Consider the following 19148-nt stretch of genomic DNA (forward strand, 5'->3'; position numbering starts at 1 on the left):
ATGTTTATACTTTTCTGTATCTAGTTTCTGTATTTCTCATATTGAGATTATTTCCAATATCTACATGCATGCTCTTGCCAATGAAATATTTTTCTCATTATCACTTGATTTCTTTTGTTCAATGTCTTAATGTCTATGATATTCCTCCATGTTGTTTTATGTAGAAGCAGGTTGTTCATTTTGATTACTGAGTAGTATTACTGTGCATTTAATATGCTACAAGTTATTTATCCAATTACCTGTTGATGGACATTTGACTAATATGAATAAAGGTGCTATGAACAACTTTTTATAAGCTTTTTAAAAATGATATATGTTTACAGTTCTTTTTGGCAACTACCTAGCTGTAGAAGTTCCTCAAAGATTATGTTTAATGTTATAAGAAATCACCAAACTTTGGTACTGGCTGGTGTTGCTCAGTGGATTGAGAGCCAGCCCTGAACCAAAAGGGCCCTGATTCGATTCCCAGTGCAGGGCATATGCCTAGGTGGCAGGCCAGGTGCCCGGATGTTTCTCTCCCTCTCTTTCTCCCTCCCTTCCCCTCTCTAAAAATAAATAAAACATTTTTAAAAATCTTTTAAAAAGTGGTTTATATCATTTTATGCTCCTACAGGCAGTGTAGGATAATTTTATTTGCCCCACATCCAGGTCAACATCACATTGTCAGTCTTTTTTAATTTTAGCCATCCTAGTGGGTGTGAAGTGCTATCTTTTTGTGGCTTTACATCGCATTTTCTTGATGACTAATGCTTTTGAACACTTTTTCATGTACTTATTGGCTATTTATTTGTATGTCTGCTTTGGGAAGTGTCTGTTGAAAACCATGTGCCATTTTTTTAAAAATCTATTTGTTTGTCTTTATATTATTGATTGGTTGCAGTTCTCTTGTTGGTCTTTTGTCAGTTGTATGTATTGAAAATATTTTCACCCACCCTGGAAGAGTTTATTTTTTTAACCCTGTACTTTGAAGAATAAATATTTATAATTTTCAGTGACTTTCAATTTACCTTTTTTCTTTCATGCTTTACTGAATTTTGTATTCTTGTTAAGAAATCTTTACTTCAAAGTTATGAAGATATATGACCATTTTCTTCTAGAAGTATTACAGATTTAGCTTTTATATTTAGGTTTATGCTGCAACTAAAACTAACTTTTAAAATTGAGATAAAGTTTGCACACCATAAATTAACCATTTAAAAAAAGATTTTATTTATTTATAATCAAAGAGAGAAGAAGGGAGGGAGAAAGAGAGGGAGAGAAACATCAATGCATGAGAGAATCATCGACCAGTTGCCTCTTGCACGCCCCCACCTGGGGATTTGGCCTGCAACCCAGGCATGTGCCGTGAAAGGGATTCAAACCAATGACCCTTTAGTTCACAGGCTGGCGCTCAATCCACTGAGCCACACCAGCCAGGGCAAATTCACCCTTTTAAAGTGTACAATTCAGGAGATTTTAATATATTCATAAAGCTGTGCAACCATCACCACTATATACTTTCAGAACATTTTTATCACCCCCCAAAGTAATGCTGTACTTACTGGTAGTAACTGCCTATTCCTGCCCCCTCCCCTCACCCCTGGAAACCATTAGTATCCTTGAATCCTACAATATCTGACCTTTTGGGTCTGGCTTCTTTTATATAGAATAATGTTTCCAAAGTTCACCCATATCGTAGCATGTATCAATAGTTGATTCCTTTTTATGGAAGAATAATAATGCATTGTATGGGCATACCAACTATTTTATTTATCTATCATCACTTCATGAGCATTCAGGCTGTTTGCACTTTTTAGCTATTATGAAGAATACTGCTATGAACATTTTTGTACAAGTTTCTGTGGACACCCATTTTACCTTCTCTTGGGTGTATACTGAGGTGTGGAATGGCTGGATCATATGGTAACTCTGTTTAACTTCTCTTGTTTGCAATTGCCATGGTACCTTTACCAAGTTACAAAAAAATTGTACATGTGTGGGTTTATTTCTGGGCTCTGTATTCTGTTCTATTTTTTAAGTTTGTAGATCCTATGCCAGTAGCACACTGTCTAGATTATTGTAATTTTAAAGTAAATATTGAAGTCAGATAGTGTGCATTCTCCCACTATGTTTTATTTTAAGATTGGTTTTGCTATTCTATATCCTTTGCAATTCCAAGTAAATTTTCGAATGAGCCTGTCAGTTTCTTCTAAAAGGTCTGCTGGGATTTTGATTGTGATCACCGTAACTAAATTGAGGGAAAATAGACATCTTAATGGTATGTAGTCACCCTATTTTTGAATTTGGTATATCTTACCATTTATTTATTCTTGTGTATTTAATATAGTTTATCTTAGCAATATTTTATTTCTCTTAACAATATTGTTTCTTCTTTAAATATTTGACAGAATTGACCATTGAAACTAAGAAACTCACTGGTCCTGAGCTTGGAGTTTTCTCTGTGAGGAGTTTATGTTTTTAGAATCAAGTTTGTTAAAGTATAATTTATATAAAACTCATCTATTTAGCTGTATCATTCATTGAGTTTGACAAATAATCTTCTTCTTAAATAGAGTTTTACTTTTTCCTTTCCAATTTCTGTGCCTCTGTTTTTTTTTTTCATTTTCCTAGCTAATACCCTGGCTAGAGCCTCCAGTACAATATTGAATGGAAGAGATGAGAACACTGAGCCAAGCCAACCAGGACTTCATAGTTAGGTATGATGTTGACTCTAGAATTTTTGTAGAAACCTTTTATCAGTTTAAGAAAGTTTTCTTCTAATTCTAATTTTAAGAGTTGTTTTACTTTCATCATGGATGAGATTTTAATTTTATCAAATTGCCTGTTTGGTATCGATTGGATTGATCATATACTTCTTTGTTATTCTCTTAATATAATGTGTAACATTGAATGAATTTCAAATATTAATCTATCTTTTTTAAATTAATTAATTTATTTTTTCAAATACATTTGTCGCTGCCTACCCCCCACCGCTTTCCCTTGCCCCCTCCCTCCCCCCTCCCTCCCTCAAATGTTAATCTATCTTACATTCCTGGGGCATAATATATTAATATCTTTATATATTGCTGGATTTGGTTTGCTAAAATTTTATATATCCATGAAGATTATTGCTAAGTAGTTTTATTTTAATGTCTTTGGTTTTGGTATCAGATCAATGATGGCCTCATAAAATGAGGTGGGAACATTCCATTCTCTTCTATTTTCTGCCTGAAATTATAAAAAAACTGAAAATCCAAATTTAAGCCAATGATGTGGAGCCCCTGGATCTCTCATATATTATTGGTGAGAGTTAAAATTTTTTTCTATTTTTGCCAAACTATTTGCCAGTATCTACCAAAGCTTAACAGACATCTACACTCTAGCCCAGAACTTTAGCTCCTATCTATACACTCAAGAGAAATGAGTGTATGTGTCCACCAAACATATATATTCAAGAATGTTCATAGAAGCTGTATTTATAATAGCAAAAACTAGAAGCAACCCACATATTCAAGAGGAGAATGTAGAAACTAAATATGATATATTAATACAATGGAAATGTATAGAACAATGAAAAATCAAACTCCTGACACATTAATTTGGGTGCATCAGAAATATAGTGATGATCAAAGAAGCAAGCCCAAGAGTATGTACTGTGTGCTTCCATTCATATAAAGTCCAAGTATTTACAAAAGTTAATGTATGGGTTTAGAAATCATATTAATTATCAGCTCTGGGTAGAGATGGATTTTTACTCTGAAAGGGCCATGTTGAATTCTCTTGGATGATGATAACATTCTATATTTTCCCCTCAGAGTTGGTTACCTAGGTATTACACATGTAAAGATTCATAAAGCTGCATTTAGCCATTTAGGTGCTTTGCTGTATGTGATTTATATTTATTTTAGTATATTTTATTGATTATGCTATTACATTTGTCCCATTTTTTCTTCCCTTTATTCCCCTCAACCCTGCACTCCCCCTCCCACCAGCTTCCCCCCCTCCCCTAGTCCATGTCCATGGGTCGTACATATAAGTTCTTTGGATTCCCCATTTCCTGTACTATTCTTAACCTCCCCCCTGTCTATTTTGTACCTACCACTTATGCTTCTTATTCCCTGTACCTTCTCTCCCATTCTCCTCCCACCCCCTTCCTGCTGATAACCCTCCATGTGATCTCCATTTCTGTGATTCTGTTCCTGTTCTGGTTGTTTGCTCAGCTTATTTTTGTTTTTTTAGATTTAGTTGTTGATTGTTGTGAGTTTGTTGTCATTTTACTGTTCATAGTTTTGATCTTCTTAATCTTAAGTAAGTCCCTTTAACATTTCATATAATAAGGGCTTGGTGATGATAGACTCCTTTGCCTTTACTTTGTCTGGGAAGCACTTTATCTGCCCTTCCATTCCAAATGAGAGCTTTGCTGGATAGAGTCATCTAGGTTGTAGGTTCTTGCCTTTCATGACTTTGAATACTTCTTTCCAGCCCCTTCTTGCCTGTAAGGTTTCTTTTGAGAAATCAGCTGATAGTCTTATGGGAACTCCTTTGTAGGTAACTGTCTCCTTTTCTCTTGCTGCTTTTAAGATTCTCTGTTTATCTTTAAGCTTTGGCATTTTAATTATGATGTGTCTTGGTGTTGCGCTCTTTGGGTCCAACTTGTTTGGGACTCACGGTGCTTCCTGGACTTGTATGTCTATTGCTTTTGCCAGATTAGGGAAGTTTTCTTTCATTATTTCTTCAAATAAGTTTTCAATTTCTTGTTCTTCCTCTTCTCCTACTGGCATCCCTATGATTCGGATTTTGGCATGTTTGAAGATGTCCCAGAGTCTTCTTATTCTCTCCTTGTTGTTTTTGTTTTGTTTTTAAATCCTGTTTCTTCATTCTGTACTGATTGACTGTTTATTTTGTCCTTATGTTCCAAATCATTGATTTGAACCCCAGTTTCCTTCGCTTCACTGTTGGTTCCCTGAGGGTTATTTTTAATTTCACTTAGTGTAGCCTTCATTTCTTCCCTTACACATTTGCCGTACTCAATAAGATCTCTGAGCATCCTTATCACCAGTATTTTGAACTCTGTATCTGATAGGTTGGCTATCTCTCTTTCGCTTAGTTCTTTTTCTGGAGTTTTGATCTGTTGTTGTTGTTTTTTTTTTTTTTATTTAGGACATATTTCTTTGTCTCCTCAATTTGCCACCCTCCCTACATTTGTTTCTGTGTAGTAGGTAGAGCTGCCTTGTCTCCAACTCGGCAAACCTGTTACGTTGTAAGAGGTGGAGCCTTAGGTATTCACTGGGGTGGGGCAACCTGCTTGACCCTTTGTGGCTCTGTATGTGGGGGAGAGGTCAGAGAGGGAACAATGCTGCTTGCTCGGCTCTTGCCCAATTTCCAGTCACTTCCCCTACTTCCCATATGCAACTGCTGCCCCTCCAGCTGTTGCCCTGGCACCAAATCCCAGAGTGGGTGGGTTTGTGTATGTTCTAGGTCCTTTAAATGGACTCTTTTGAGAGACCAGCAGTTTCTTTCATGGCCCCAACCCCCACTGGTTTTTACAGCCAGAAGTTATGAGGCATTTTTTTTTCCTGTTGCTGGAACCCTGGGATGCGCACTCTGGCCTGTGGCTGGAATGGCTTGCTCTCCAAGTGTCTCTCCCAGTGTTTATCCACTACACATTAATGTGGGACTGCCTGTTCCACCCGCTGCCACTGCGGCTGCCTCACCACTACCACCTTGCCGCTGCCACACCAGGTCCTCTCTGTCCTGACTCCCCGTCTCTGCCCCTCCTACCTGTCTGGATGAATATTTCTTTAAGTCATTGGTTGTCAGACTTCCATACAGTTCAATTTTCTGGTCGTTCCGGTTGTATTTTGTTTTTGAGGTTAGTTGTAAACCTTCTTATGGTTGTGCAAGGAGGTCAAACATGTTTACCTACACCTCCATCTTGGCTGGAACTATCCCGATTCTTCTGATTTATATTTCTAATACGATAAAACAGTAATCCTCTTTGTAATTCCCTGAGACATTCTCAGTTTGCAAACTTTATTTTTCTTTATTTAGGGGAATTTTTTTTGCTATTATTTGTTTAACTATTGCATGTTTTTTTTCTCCTAAAATTTCTTATTCACAGATTAGGTAGTCTGCATTCATTTGTTTTCTAAATCCCTTTTATCATTTTGTATTTTTCTGCTGTTTTTGAAAGATATCTTCTACTCTATCTGCTAGACCTCTAATTTATTTTTGTAACAAAAAGTGATCAACTTCTCCTTCAACTTATCTATTGACTTTTTAAACTTAAATATATATTTTTTTAGTTCCAAAGGTCTTTATTTTCATTTTTTATCCTCATCCGAGGACTTTTTTTCTCTATGCTTTTAGAGAGAGAAGATAGAGAGAGAAACATCGATGCAAGAGAAATATTGATTGGTTGCCTCCCATATGCACCCGGTTGCAGATCCTACATGCCCAGATCGGGGATCAGACCTGCAACCCTTATATGTGTTCTGACCAGAGACAAACCAACTGAGTCACACTGGCCAGGGCCCAAAGGTCTTTTTAATATTTATAATTAGATTTTCTTAACTGCACACTTTAATTTTGTTAAGGCAATCATTTTTATTTTTTCTCTCTTCTAGAGCATAGGTCTGTGTTACTGAGGAGTTACCTGTTGACATTATTTTTATTCTTTTACGTTCTGGCCATGGATTTTTCTTAGATAGTAGGGTGAGTGAGAGAGGAAACTATTAGTAATTATTTCAGTATCAACAAGGAGTGTTTCATGGTAACTAGAAGACATGATCACCACACCATGAGGTGTCAACTTATGTCTTCTGTCTTTGGTTTAGGTGCTTATGTCTTGTGTCTCTGGTAGAATGGTGTATAGCAACAATCCAGATAGTGATGGGAAACTAAGAAATCTTGGTCCCTGGGGATAGTCAGTGTACTGGATGGCAAGTAACTAGGCTCCACTCTTGAGTCCTAACATATCCAGGCTCAGAAATTTAAAAGGCAATGAATATGAAGCTTTCCCTCATTTGACCTGGTAAATTAACTGCTTTCAGGCTGAATTCACTGGTTGCTTATGGAGGTAACTAGGGAGGAAATAAGGAGCTAGACTTGGCGCGGCAGTTTGTGCAGGTTGTGCCCTATACAAGAATGTCCAGTAGAGGGAGCAGGTTGGGGCTGAAATCCAGAGCAGGCTTCACGTGCACTGGTTTGAGTTGCATTTCTTGGAGGAGGGAGTAGAGTACTTTTTTCTCTTTCACACAAAGATACCTTGTAAGCTAGTGATGTCCTGTTGTAGCAGACCCATTTGTATCCTTGATCTTCTGTATATTCTTTGCATTGTTTTTGTTGGTGGTTCATTAGTATATCAAAGTGAAAACAAACTTAAATCAGAGTAATTATCCTAGCCAATTTTGAAGCTTAAACAGCCTTTGTAATCTGTTTTAGCTAATTTTCCAACACCATTTTTAATGATCATGTCCCCTTAATTTGTAATGTAAACTTTAATTACCTTCCTTTTCCTAGAAATGTATTTATCATCTTGTTTTCATTTTCTGATAATACATGATCATTTAAAAAAGTTTTTAAAAAACAGAGAATTGTGTCTACGTGGCAGAAATAGCCATTGCTAACAATTTGGTATGTGTACTTCAGACTTCCATGAAATAGATACTTCCTTTTTATTTTTTTAATTGTCGATCAGTTACAGTTGTCCCCATTTTACCCCCATTACTCTCCCCTGCCCATCCTCCCCCTACCCTGGTTGTTCTTGTCCATGGGTCCTTCATACATGTCCCTTGATTTGACCCTTCCTTTTAGTATATATTTATTTATCTCTATATCTATTTATCCTGGTTGACATTTATGATTTTAGATTTTTTTATCATCATAAACTATTCTGTACTGATTATCCTCATACACATAGTTTTCGTACACTGGGGCTACTATTAGGATAAACTGTCAGACATGAAATTACTGGATCAAAGGGTGTGTTCATTTAAAGATTTTTTTTTTTTACTGTATTACCCTCCAGAATGGTTGTGCAAATTTACACTTCCACCAGTAGTATAAGGGAATTGCTTTGTCCTTACTTTCTTGCCATCACTGGACAATATCATCTTTTTAATCTTTGTTAATCTGATAGGCAAAATGGATATTCAGTGTAAACTAAGTGGTCAGTAAATATTTGTTGAATGACAATATTTCTGAGGTTTAGTTTTTATATATTTAATTGTTGGTGAGTTTGACCATCTATATCAGGCCTCTAAAACATTTTCGGTAGAGGATCAGATAGTAAATATTTTAGGTTTTGCAGGCTACATGGTTTCTGTTGCATCTAATCAACTCTGCCTCGTTTTAGCAGGATAACATCCATAAGTAGTATGTAACTGAACAGCTGTGCCTATGCTTCAATATGTACAGAAAAAGGCAGCAGCCGGATTTGATCGACAGGGAATAGTTTGCTGACCTCTGATTTATTCATGTTTGTTGCTATTTTTTTTATTGTTCTATTACAGTTGTCCCAATTTTTCCCAGTACTTTTGTGAATTGCTAGTTCGTATCCCTTACTTTCTTTAAAATTGAGGGTTTTGTTTTCTTCTTGCTGATTTATAAGAGATCTTTATTCTATTTGGTCACAAAGTCACAATATTAGCCATTTGTCTTATTTTGCAAATATTTCCCTCAGTTTTCAATTCATTTACTGCCTTTCTTTATGGCCTCTTTTTCCTCTATAAATATTTTTATTTTTTATGGCATTAAATCTTTCAGTCTCTTACTTTATGGTTTCTGGATTTCATGTTATATTTAGAGAGATCTTCCTTACTCCAAGAGTATAAAATATTCTATATTTTCTTTTATTGATTGTCTTTAATTTTTAAAAATTTGAGTAAGTATTTGAATATATTTTTATTTGGTGACAGGGATATAATTTTATTTGAAATACCATTTTTATTATGTACTAAGTCCCCATGTATGCATGGGTCTGTTTGTGAACTCTAATTTTCTCATTTAAGCCTTATGAATTATTTTTGTGTTCTTTTATATGGCATCTATTTTATTACATTTTCTAATGTATTATTGCTTGCAAAGGAAGTCTATTGAGTTTACATATATTACTGAAATTACTGAATTTTTTTATTATTTCTAATAGTTTTTCTCTTGAATTTTCTAGGCTGTCATATCATCCTCTATAGATAATGATAATTTTGCCTCTTCTTTTTCAAAAGAAATACCTCTTATCTTGTTGCAGTCACTAGAATTTATATGATAATTTGTGTAATAGCGGTGGTAATGGATACCCTCATGGTGTTCCTGATTTTAATGAGAAGGGCTCTTGTGTTTCATTGCTAGGCATGTTTGATGGTAATTTTTTATAAACATTCTATCATGTTTAAGAAGATTTCTCCTATCCCTATTTTATTATTTTTCCAAAATAGGGATGGGTATTCAATTATCAAATGTTATTTTGGCATCAGTTGGGATAATTATACAATTTTTCTACTTTAACCAGATTATGTAATAAATTATGTCAATATATTACTAATATTGGGCCATTAGTTTTTCTGGGGAGGAGTCAACTAGGTCAGAATGCATTCTCCTCTTAGTTGTGTTCTAATATAATGGTAGATTATGTTTGCTAATGTTTTATTTACATTTTTTTACATTTGTATTCTTAAAAAGGTTTAGTCTAATAATTTTCTTTTTTTGTACTGTCTTTGTCAGGTTTGCTACTAAGCATTTGCAAATCTTGTGAAAGAAATTGGGTATGTTTACATGCTCCCATGATATAGAAAATTATGCATATATAGTTAAATATGATGTAGTTAAAGTGCTAAAATGAGATAGAAAATGTCTGATCTTTGAGATAATGATAAAAAATTATGTGTAAACCCTGTGAATCTCGTGCCCTTTGGGGGAATAGATCTTTGTCAACCTACCCAATTTCATATTTAGTTATTAGTCATTGTAGGGGTTTTACTCTTGTTTCAGTTGCTTGTCGTAACTATTTTTCCTTAAAAATTATTCATTTTATCTAGATATTCAAGTTTGTTGGCATAAACTTGCACATATTTTTCTCTGATTTTAAACTCACCTTTAATCTGTGGCTATATTCTCTTGTTCATTCTTTCATTTTATTTATTGAGCTGTGTGCTGTGTATTGTACAATGGTTTCTGACTTTCATGTCATACTCAGTGGCAAACAAGACAGCTGAGATGTTTGCCCCCATGAAGTCTACATTTGAATATTGTATACTTGTGTTTTCTTTCTTGGATGAGTTGCTAAGTGTCTGTTGTATTGATATTTCATAGAAAAACAATTTTATTTATCATTTTTACTATTTCTATTCCTAATTTATTAATTTCTTATTTTATTTGAGTGTTGTATTAAAACATTTTTGTTAGGGATATTTCCAAATATACACAAAGATAAAATAGTATCATGAACTTTCTTGTACTCATCAACTATCTTCAACAATTATTAACTCGTGGGCAATCTTCTTTCATTTATATTTCTAAACCACTGTATTTTTAAAAGCAAACCTCAAATAGCTTATCATTTTATCCACAAATACTTAAGTAATAACTATCTGCTAGACAAGTTCTCCTTTTGAAAATATAGCAATACCAGTATCACTCCTAAATGTTAACAATAATTTCTTTTTTTAATTGATTTTTTAGAGAGGGAGGGAGGAAGGTGGTGTAGAGAGAGAGTGAAACATTGATTTCTGTTCCATTTATTGATGTATTCATTCATTGGTTGATTCTTGTATGGGCCTTGACCAGGGATGGAACCCACAACCTTGGTGTAGCGGGACAGTGCTCCAACCAACAGAGCTATCCAGCCAGGGCCCCAATTTCTTAATATTATGTTATATCAAGCCAGCATTCAAATTTCCGCAACTGTCTAATAAATATCTTTTCATAGATGAATCATTTGGTTGACACATTTATTTCTCTTTCCAACTTTTTATCATGAAAAGTTTTAAACATATAAAAAAGTGAATCATACATATGATAAAAACTTGTATACTATCTACCAGATTCAGCATTTGTTAATATTTTCCCTTATTGCTCTCTCTCTTGCTCTCTCCATATATATATACACACACACACGTACATATATACACACCCACACACATATGTACACACATATATATATCTGTATTATTTTAAAGGAAGCTGTAGACATCCTGATATTTCACCATATTCCAGTAATAAAAATAATCTTCTAATACCTGTAGTATCACTGTAACTGTTAACAAGATTTCATTAATATCATCTAATATCCAATTACTATTCAGATTTCCCCAACTTGTCTCAACTTTAAAAAAAAAATCTAGGTCATGTTAAAAGACAAAGAAGCCAACTTGAAGGGTCTTCTACTGGCTAAATTGGGGACAGTTTTATCATCAAAATAAATAATGAATAAACTAAAAAGATGATAAAAATTGAATATTCACATAGATTCAAAATATCTCTCCCATGAAATATTTATTAATTACATGAGGAAGTAAAACCACCTAAGAAGGGAGAATACTACATGAAAAAAAAAACAACTTAAAAAAATTTAGGCTTTTTTTGCCCTGAATTAATAGTCAGCTAAGTTCACATAGTGCAAATAAAACATTTCTTTTGTAGTTCTTTTAAATCTGTACCAGTTCTCTTACCCCTCTTTTTTTTTCACCTTATAATTTATTTGTTAAAAAGTAATTTGCCCTGTTAAAGTCCCCACATTCTAAATTTGTTAGCCTTGTCTATTAACAGAAGCATTTTTTACTTAAATTTAAACTATATTTATTGTACAATGTAGTCTGAAAATTACTTAAATTTAACACAGCACTATTTTGTAAAGATTTTTTTAAAATTTATTTTTAGAGAGAAGGAGAGAAACATCCATGTATGAGAGAAACATTGATCAGTTAGCTTGCACATGCCCCCTTTTGAGGACCTGGCCCACAACCCAGGCATGTGCCCTGACCAGGAATTGAACTAGCGATCTTTCAGTTTGCAGGCCTGTGCTCAATCCATTGAGCCACATTAGTCAGGGCCAGCACAACTTTTTAATGGTAAAGTTTCAAACATATTCAAAAGAGGATGGAATAATACTCTTTTAATATGCTTCTTTAAAAAATATCTTTACAAAAATATTCTTGCTTATTAATCACTAATAGATCTATTGTTTCCTAGGAAACCAGTCTGTAAATTTAACCAGTTTGATTTTCAAGTCAGTTTGTGTTTTGATGTGTTCAAATCCCTAATATTTGGACCAAGGGAATATGCATTGGCCAACAATAAATTAGGAAATAAATTTTATAGTGAAGTGATCCATTGTTCTCCTATAGGCCAGTGTTTGGGTCCAACAATCATTTATTAGGTTATCCTTCGTAAATTAATAAGTCTTAGGGGTCAGGTTATCCTGGGGAATCAGTTTAATGCTAGTAACAGTACACTAATTTCTTCTCTGCCTTTTTAATGTGGACCAGGGAGAGTATAAATAATAGGTGAAGAGCAAATACATTTAAATGATGAATACTGAAAATATATCTTGTCTTCTTTTCACTAAAAATATTTTTAATGGCTGCCAATTCTTTCTGTTTTTAAGTCTGAAACACTTCTGAGTTTAATTCCAGTTTAGATTCTTTTTAAGGTGAAAGTAACCACTCTGATTCCATTGTCATATTTTCTGTTTCTTCTAAAGTACATGCTTCACTTGTTGTCACACATTTCTCCAACAGTATTGTAATTGAAAGTCAACTTTGAATACCTATTGAGAACTCTTCTTGTATCACAGATCATCAGCCTCCTTAGAACAAATTCAGGAAAGGAGCTTATATAATTTTGAGGCCCCTTTGAGACAAAAAGAGAATATAAAATTACACTTAAATTAGGTATGGAAATGAATATTTATATAGAATGAGACTTGTTTTCTGAGTTCTTTTTAGGCATTTTCCAGAATAAATTACATACCAATGCTTTCTGGTTGTACCTTATTGCTGCTGTATGCGAGGAGTCCTAAAACTCAAGCTGCATGTGGAACTTGATGAGAAATGTTTTTTCAGTACAAATTGCTTAGTTTCCAAGTACAGTGTACTAGCAGTCTGATGAACTTGACCTTTACTATTGTTATTTAGATAAAAGATTGTGAGTATTTTTGTTTTTATTTTTTTACGGTAGTCAGGTCTGTTTCCTGAGAGTGGAACAGAATACTTGCACAGAGCCCTGGGCTCCAAGGGGCCTTGTGCTTGGGGTCGAGTGCTCTGTGATCCCTCTCTTGAAATTCTTAATTTTATTTTTGAATATGTATTTCGTAAGTGAAGTTCAAGGGGGTAATGGAGCATGTGCCAGGTCCTTGGTGCCGATGCTCCTTCCTCCACCCCACCGCATCCCTATGATAGGTTCTTGATGATTTGGTCCCTGCCCCTGGTATCCTGGTCCCCCAAAGTATCTTCCTTGCACCCCTCCGTTCCCAGGGCCCCAAGACCACTGCTGCCTTCTCCAAGGGCAGCGAATGAGTTGTGCCAGCAGGAGGATCCCCAAGTTCCGCTGTTGACCTTTATTCCAGGTCGGAGCCTGGACCTGGGAGCAGGGAGGCTGAAGGTTGGGTACCCATGCCCTGAGACATCTTGGGGCTGGGCATGGCCAAAGCTGTTCTGCCCTTGGTTGGCAAGCCTCTGAACAGTCTGCAGACAGAGCGTCCTCTCATACACCCCTGAGCCACCTCCCTATGTGTCTTAGCATAGAAGTTGCTGTACTAGCACAGAAGTTGCAATGCCTTAGGGGTTGCTCATCTGTTTGGGTAGGAGCTGCCGCCTGTGGGCAGGGTAAATAGGCTACCACATATTCATTTTGCACTGTGACCTGATAACAGTGTTTTATTACAGTTCTCTGCCCTGAGGTCTATGAGCATGTTGCCCTGAGGATTGAAAAGAATGGATGCTTTCTGCATATGGTACACTGGTCCACAATGGAGTGTGTGTGGAATGAGCCAAAACCAATTAAATGCTCCTTGAAAACAGTCAGTGGAATTCAGATGCTTGCCTGAATTTAACCAGTTTTTAAAGAAAATGTTTTGTGTGTGCTCATCAGTCCTCAGGGGATATTGGGACATTGGAATATAAGTGACAATTAAGAGGTGGGATATAGGTGACTTTTAAAAAAAGATTTTATTTATTTATTTTTAGAGAGATGGGAAGGGAGGGAGAGAGAGGGAGAGAAATGTCTATATGCAAGAGATACATTGACCTGTTGACCTGGCCGGTAACCCAGGCATGTGCCCTGACTGGAAATCAATCCAGTGACCTTTTTGTTTGCAGTCCAGAGCTCAATCCGCTGAGCCACACCAACCAGGGTGAATATAAGTGACTTTTAAGACCTAAAAAATGTAAAACTATAGGGAAAATGAATTAAGTTCCTAGTAAAAGAAATTATGATATTTTCACACAAAAGTAGTATGGATATATATGTATGAATATAGATTGTGTCTAAAATAAATATTAAGAGAGAAAATGTTTCAGAACAATATGTAGTATATAATCCCATTCATGTTATGGAAAGATATGTATCACATTCCATCACTTGGTGACGGTTGTGTTGTAATTTGCTTTCTTGAATATGTGCAACAATATTCATAGAGTACGGATCAGCAGCATCAAATAAAATCCCAGAGACACCAGTAGAGCACTGTGGCACAAAAGAAAATATTTGAAAAAAAAAAAAAAAAGAATCGTCAATGACTTAGTTAAAAAGTGATTCTGAAAAGTTCAAATCTGAATAAGTATTATCTTAAAAATACCACAGCCAATTTAGTTCATTTACCTTTTTGTTATCCATGCACTAGAGAGAAACATTTGCATCTACGTCCAAGTAAGTCTAAATATCTCTTTCCATAAATATAAAATAAAGATTAGAATTGATCAGTGCTTCTTAGTGTTACATTAAATAGTTGGGCATTTTATAATCCATGGTGTCTTAGCACCAATCAGACAGAATGATCAAAATGTAAATTAAAGCATAAGATACATATTTTATATATAAAACATATGTATTTCTGAGAGGATAAACAAGAATGTGACTTGGGTGTGAAATAAGTCAAAGACTCTCAGGAGCATTGTCAAATCAGTAGTGGTGAATTATTAAAACAAACAAGAACATTAAATGGACTAGGAGTTCATAACTGGCTTTTCTGTATATACATATTAAAGCAAATTAATCTTCAAAGCAATGAGACTGGCCTCACAATTTAAGCATGAAAACCACTTTCATTACAATGTAGAATGATAGTTTATGAAAAAGAAAGAATCATTTTGAGGCGTAGTGCATCTCTACTTAGAGAGATCACTGATCTACTGGGAAATACAATCTCACTCTTGCTCTTGTCCAGATAGGGGAACCGTGTGCTACCCACCCATGTTGAAGCATCTCAGGGACTTTTGTAGATGTGTGACTAGTGTCTAAATTGTTTTCCTTGAACCTCCTCCTCCACTGTTAATGAGCTTGGCTTATATTTGTTTGTGTATTATAGTTACAGATAAGATTTTATTTGGGACCAAAATAAAGGTTCTACCTCTTCATTAAACAGTGTTTGAAAAATACCCCTCATGTGGGCTGAGGTTTCACAGAGGCCAAAGAAGGGATAATAAAAGTCAGGAGATGTCAGAATTATGCCTGGGAAGGCAAAGTGTTTGTCAACTCTCAAGGCTGTGGGGCTCGTGTAAGAGAATTAAGTAGGAAGACATTAAGTGGGTAGCTTGAAGGGAGAGACAAGGGAGGGGTACTCTTTGGCTGTCTGGGATCAGTCTGGGATGAAGCTTGTCAACATTCTCATCTATGTTTTTCCTTTTATTTGTTATTCTGCACTTGTGGATGTGACATTGCCACTTCAAGGAGACACAATGAGCGGGACAAAAGCAAACTCTTCTTGCAGCTCATGGCATTGACTTTGAGGATTATTTAAGTCCATTTAGTTCAGGCATTACCTTCTTTTTGCCTTCAATTGTGTACTTATTCTTCATTGAATGGACCAGCTTGCAATCCTGAGTGTAGCAATTAAGAGCCAGGGTTTTGAAGTCACATAGACTTGGTTTATGGTTCTGACACTTTAAAAGCTCTGTGTGGCCTTAAGCAGGTCATGCGACCCTTTGAGGCTCAGGTTCCACATCTGTAAACTGGTCGTGTTACAGAACCCCTTTGGGTCTATTGCTCTGGGTTCTATTGCCCACAACTGATAAGAACTGTGGCTTTCAATACCGGAGTTTGGTAAAAAGGAAGGGAATTATTTAATTAAAAGTTATACAGGTTTAGAGTAATGGTGGAGTTTTGCCATTAAGTCCCACTCCCTTTGAATGCCCACAAACACACACAGTCCTGCCCCGCCATCCCTTTGCCCAGTCAGGTCAGTCTCAGAGCATGCCAGTGAGAGGTACCGCCTTCCAGGAAAAAAAAAGGAGTCCGTGGCTCACTTCGCTCAGTTCCTCCCAGTAGTCTGCTTGGCCAGGCAGGTCTCCCTTAGTTCCCAGTACCATCAGCTGTGACGCTGTGATCTCCAGTTCTTAATGCAAAACCGCATGGTACCTCCTCATGGCTGGCTGGCAAGGGTCCTTCCACACCCTCTTTGCACCCACATGGTCCTGCTGCACATGGCTACCTGCGTCTTAGTTTAAATCACGGTCTGGATCCTCCCCCATAACCCCGTTTCTGACTCCTTCCACAATTGGCTACACATACTAGCACTCCTGTATTTCCTGCTTTCCTTGGCTGCCATATTTAGTCCAGGCAGGCATGTTCCCATGGCCTAGAGGAAACCGAACTGTCTCCAAGCTCTTTGGGCAGGCACTGTAACTGGCGAGCTGCTTCCCAGCAATATCATGGGTCAAACTATTTATGGTTTATGGTTCTGACACTTTAAAAGCTCTTTGTAGCTTCCCAGCTAGTTACACTCATCTCCCTGGCCCAGGCAAATTATTCAACATTACTATGAAGCTAGCCTGCTGTTACTGATATGCAAAGTAACTCTCAATGGCCCTGCTCCACGTCTCCCATCCCCCAACCAGGTCTATGGGGAATATCCTATATTCCTGGTCTCTCTAAGTTCTGGACCCTGTTCCACACCTGTTACCAATATAGTCATACTAATTTGCTAAAGGTTGTTGTGGTGGTTAAATGATTTAATGTTTATAAAGTACCTCACATGTATTAGTTACTCAAGAAACAATACTGGGCCTATTGTTTAGCTCTGTGGCAACTAAATAGATGAAATCGATTCATGAAAACTGACTTGCTTCACCTTTGTGAAGACTTAGCATTCCTCCTCTGTGATCAGCTTACTTCTCACTCTCATGCCATTGCCATTCACTTTTCTCTCCTACCCACTGCATATTTACTCCATCTCATAGGAATGTTGTGCTGATTCAATGAGGTAATGAGCACTTAGCAGAATATTTGGCAGATAGTAACGGCTCAATAATTGTTAGCTATTATTATCAATGGACAGCCTTGAGGACAATTGACTGCCTTTAGAATTAAAGAGCTGTGGGTTTAATTCTTGGCTCTGCCACTTACTGACTGTGTGACATTTGGCAAGTTAACCTTACTGAGTCTCAGTTTTCTTCACAGATTATGTAAAGTGAGGATATTCCTGGAACTATAGGAACATTATGAGGATTGAATGAGATAATATGTATAAAATTCTTAGTACAAGACCTGGCATACAGTAGGTGCTCTAAAATGCAAATATTAATTGTAATACATTGTGCTTTTCCATTTAATTTCACCATTGAGATGGTGATGGGTCCGTGTAATTATAAAGTCAAGTTCACCACTGAGAGTGAAAATGAGGGGAAATAGGGCATCCTGTGGTATTATTGCCCCAGGACTAACCAGCAACTCTACCTTCCCTTCTGACTTCCCTCTTTAATTCCAGCATTGTGTTATTAAACTATATAGCCACAGAGATATTAAGGATTTTCAGACTAGTTTCTTCTCCCACAAATAGCTGCTAAGAGTTTTCAGTTCCTTTTGTTTATTGTTTGTTCTACCTCTTCCCTCACTGCCTACACCATATTTCCCTGTGAGCAGCCATATCCTCCACTGATTTCTTCACCCTGACGTGTCAGTTCTAATTTTTAGGGCAACCAAACCGGCTATTGCAGCTTGTTTCTGGATTGTCCCAAGAGTGTGCAGCCTAATTTTTAAAATTAGCAAATAATCTGAATATACATTTCTCCAAAAACTATATACATAGTCAATAAGCAGATGAAAGGTACTCAACATTACTAGAGATCAGAGACATGCACAACAAAAGTACAAGCCACTAGGATAGCTAAAATTAAAAAAAAACACAGACAATATCAAATGTTGACAAGGATGTGGAGAAATTGGAACCTTCATACATTGCTAATGGGGATGTAAAAGGATGCAGCTTCTTTGGAAAAAAGTCTGGTATTAACATAAAGGTAAACTATAAAATTGTCACATAACCCAGAATTTCTTCTCCGATGTATGTACCTGAGAGAATTCAAAACAAGTGTTCACACAAAAACTTGTCAAAAATTTGTTCATAGCAGCATGACTCATAATAGCCAAAAAGCAGAAACACCCTAAATGTCTATCAGTGAGGAATAGATATACAAAATACAGTATATCTCTATGATAGAATCTTTAAAACCACAAAAAGGCATGAAGTAGTGATATATGCTTCAACATGAGTGAATCTTAAAAACATTATGGTAAGTAAAGGAAGCTAGACACAAAGGGCTACATCTTACATGATTCCATTTATATGCAATATCCACAATAACAAGATACATAGACACAAAAAAACATATTAGGGGTTGCCAGGAGCTGGTGGGAGGAGGAAATGGGGAGTGACTGCTTAATGGGTACAAGGCTTCTTTTGGGCTGAAGAACATGTTCTGGAATTAGAAAGTAATGATGGTTAGACAATTCTGTGAATATAGTAAAACCCACCTAATTGTACAATTTAAAAGGAAGAGCCCTGGCTGGTGTGGCTTACTGGATTGAGCACTGACCTCTGAACCAAAGGGTGGCTGGATCCATTCCCAGTCAGGGCACAGGCCTGGGTTGCAGACCAGGTCCCCAGTAGTGGGTGTGTGAGAGGCAACCACACATTGACATTTCTCTTCCTCTTTCTCCCTCCCTTCCCCTCTCTCTAA

Source organism: Pteronotus mesoamericanus, unplaced genomic scaffold (genome assembly GCF_021234165.1).
Source record: "Pteronotus mesoamericanus isolate MK-2021 breed Mesoamerican mustached bat unplaced genomic scaffold, CSHL_Meso_final contig_55, whole genome shotgun sequence".
NCBI classification, from domain to species: Eukaryota; Metazoa; Chordata; class Mammalia; order Chiroptera; family Mormoopidae; genus Pteronotus; species Pteronotus mesoamericanus.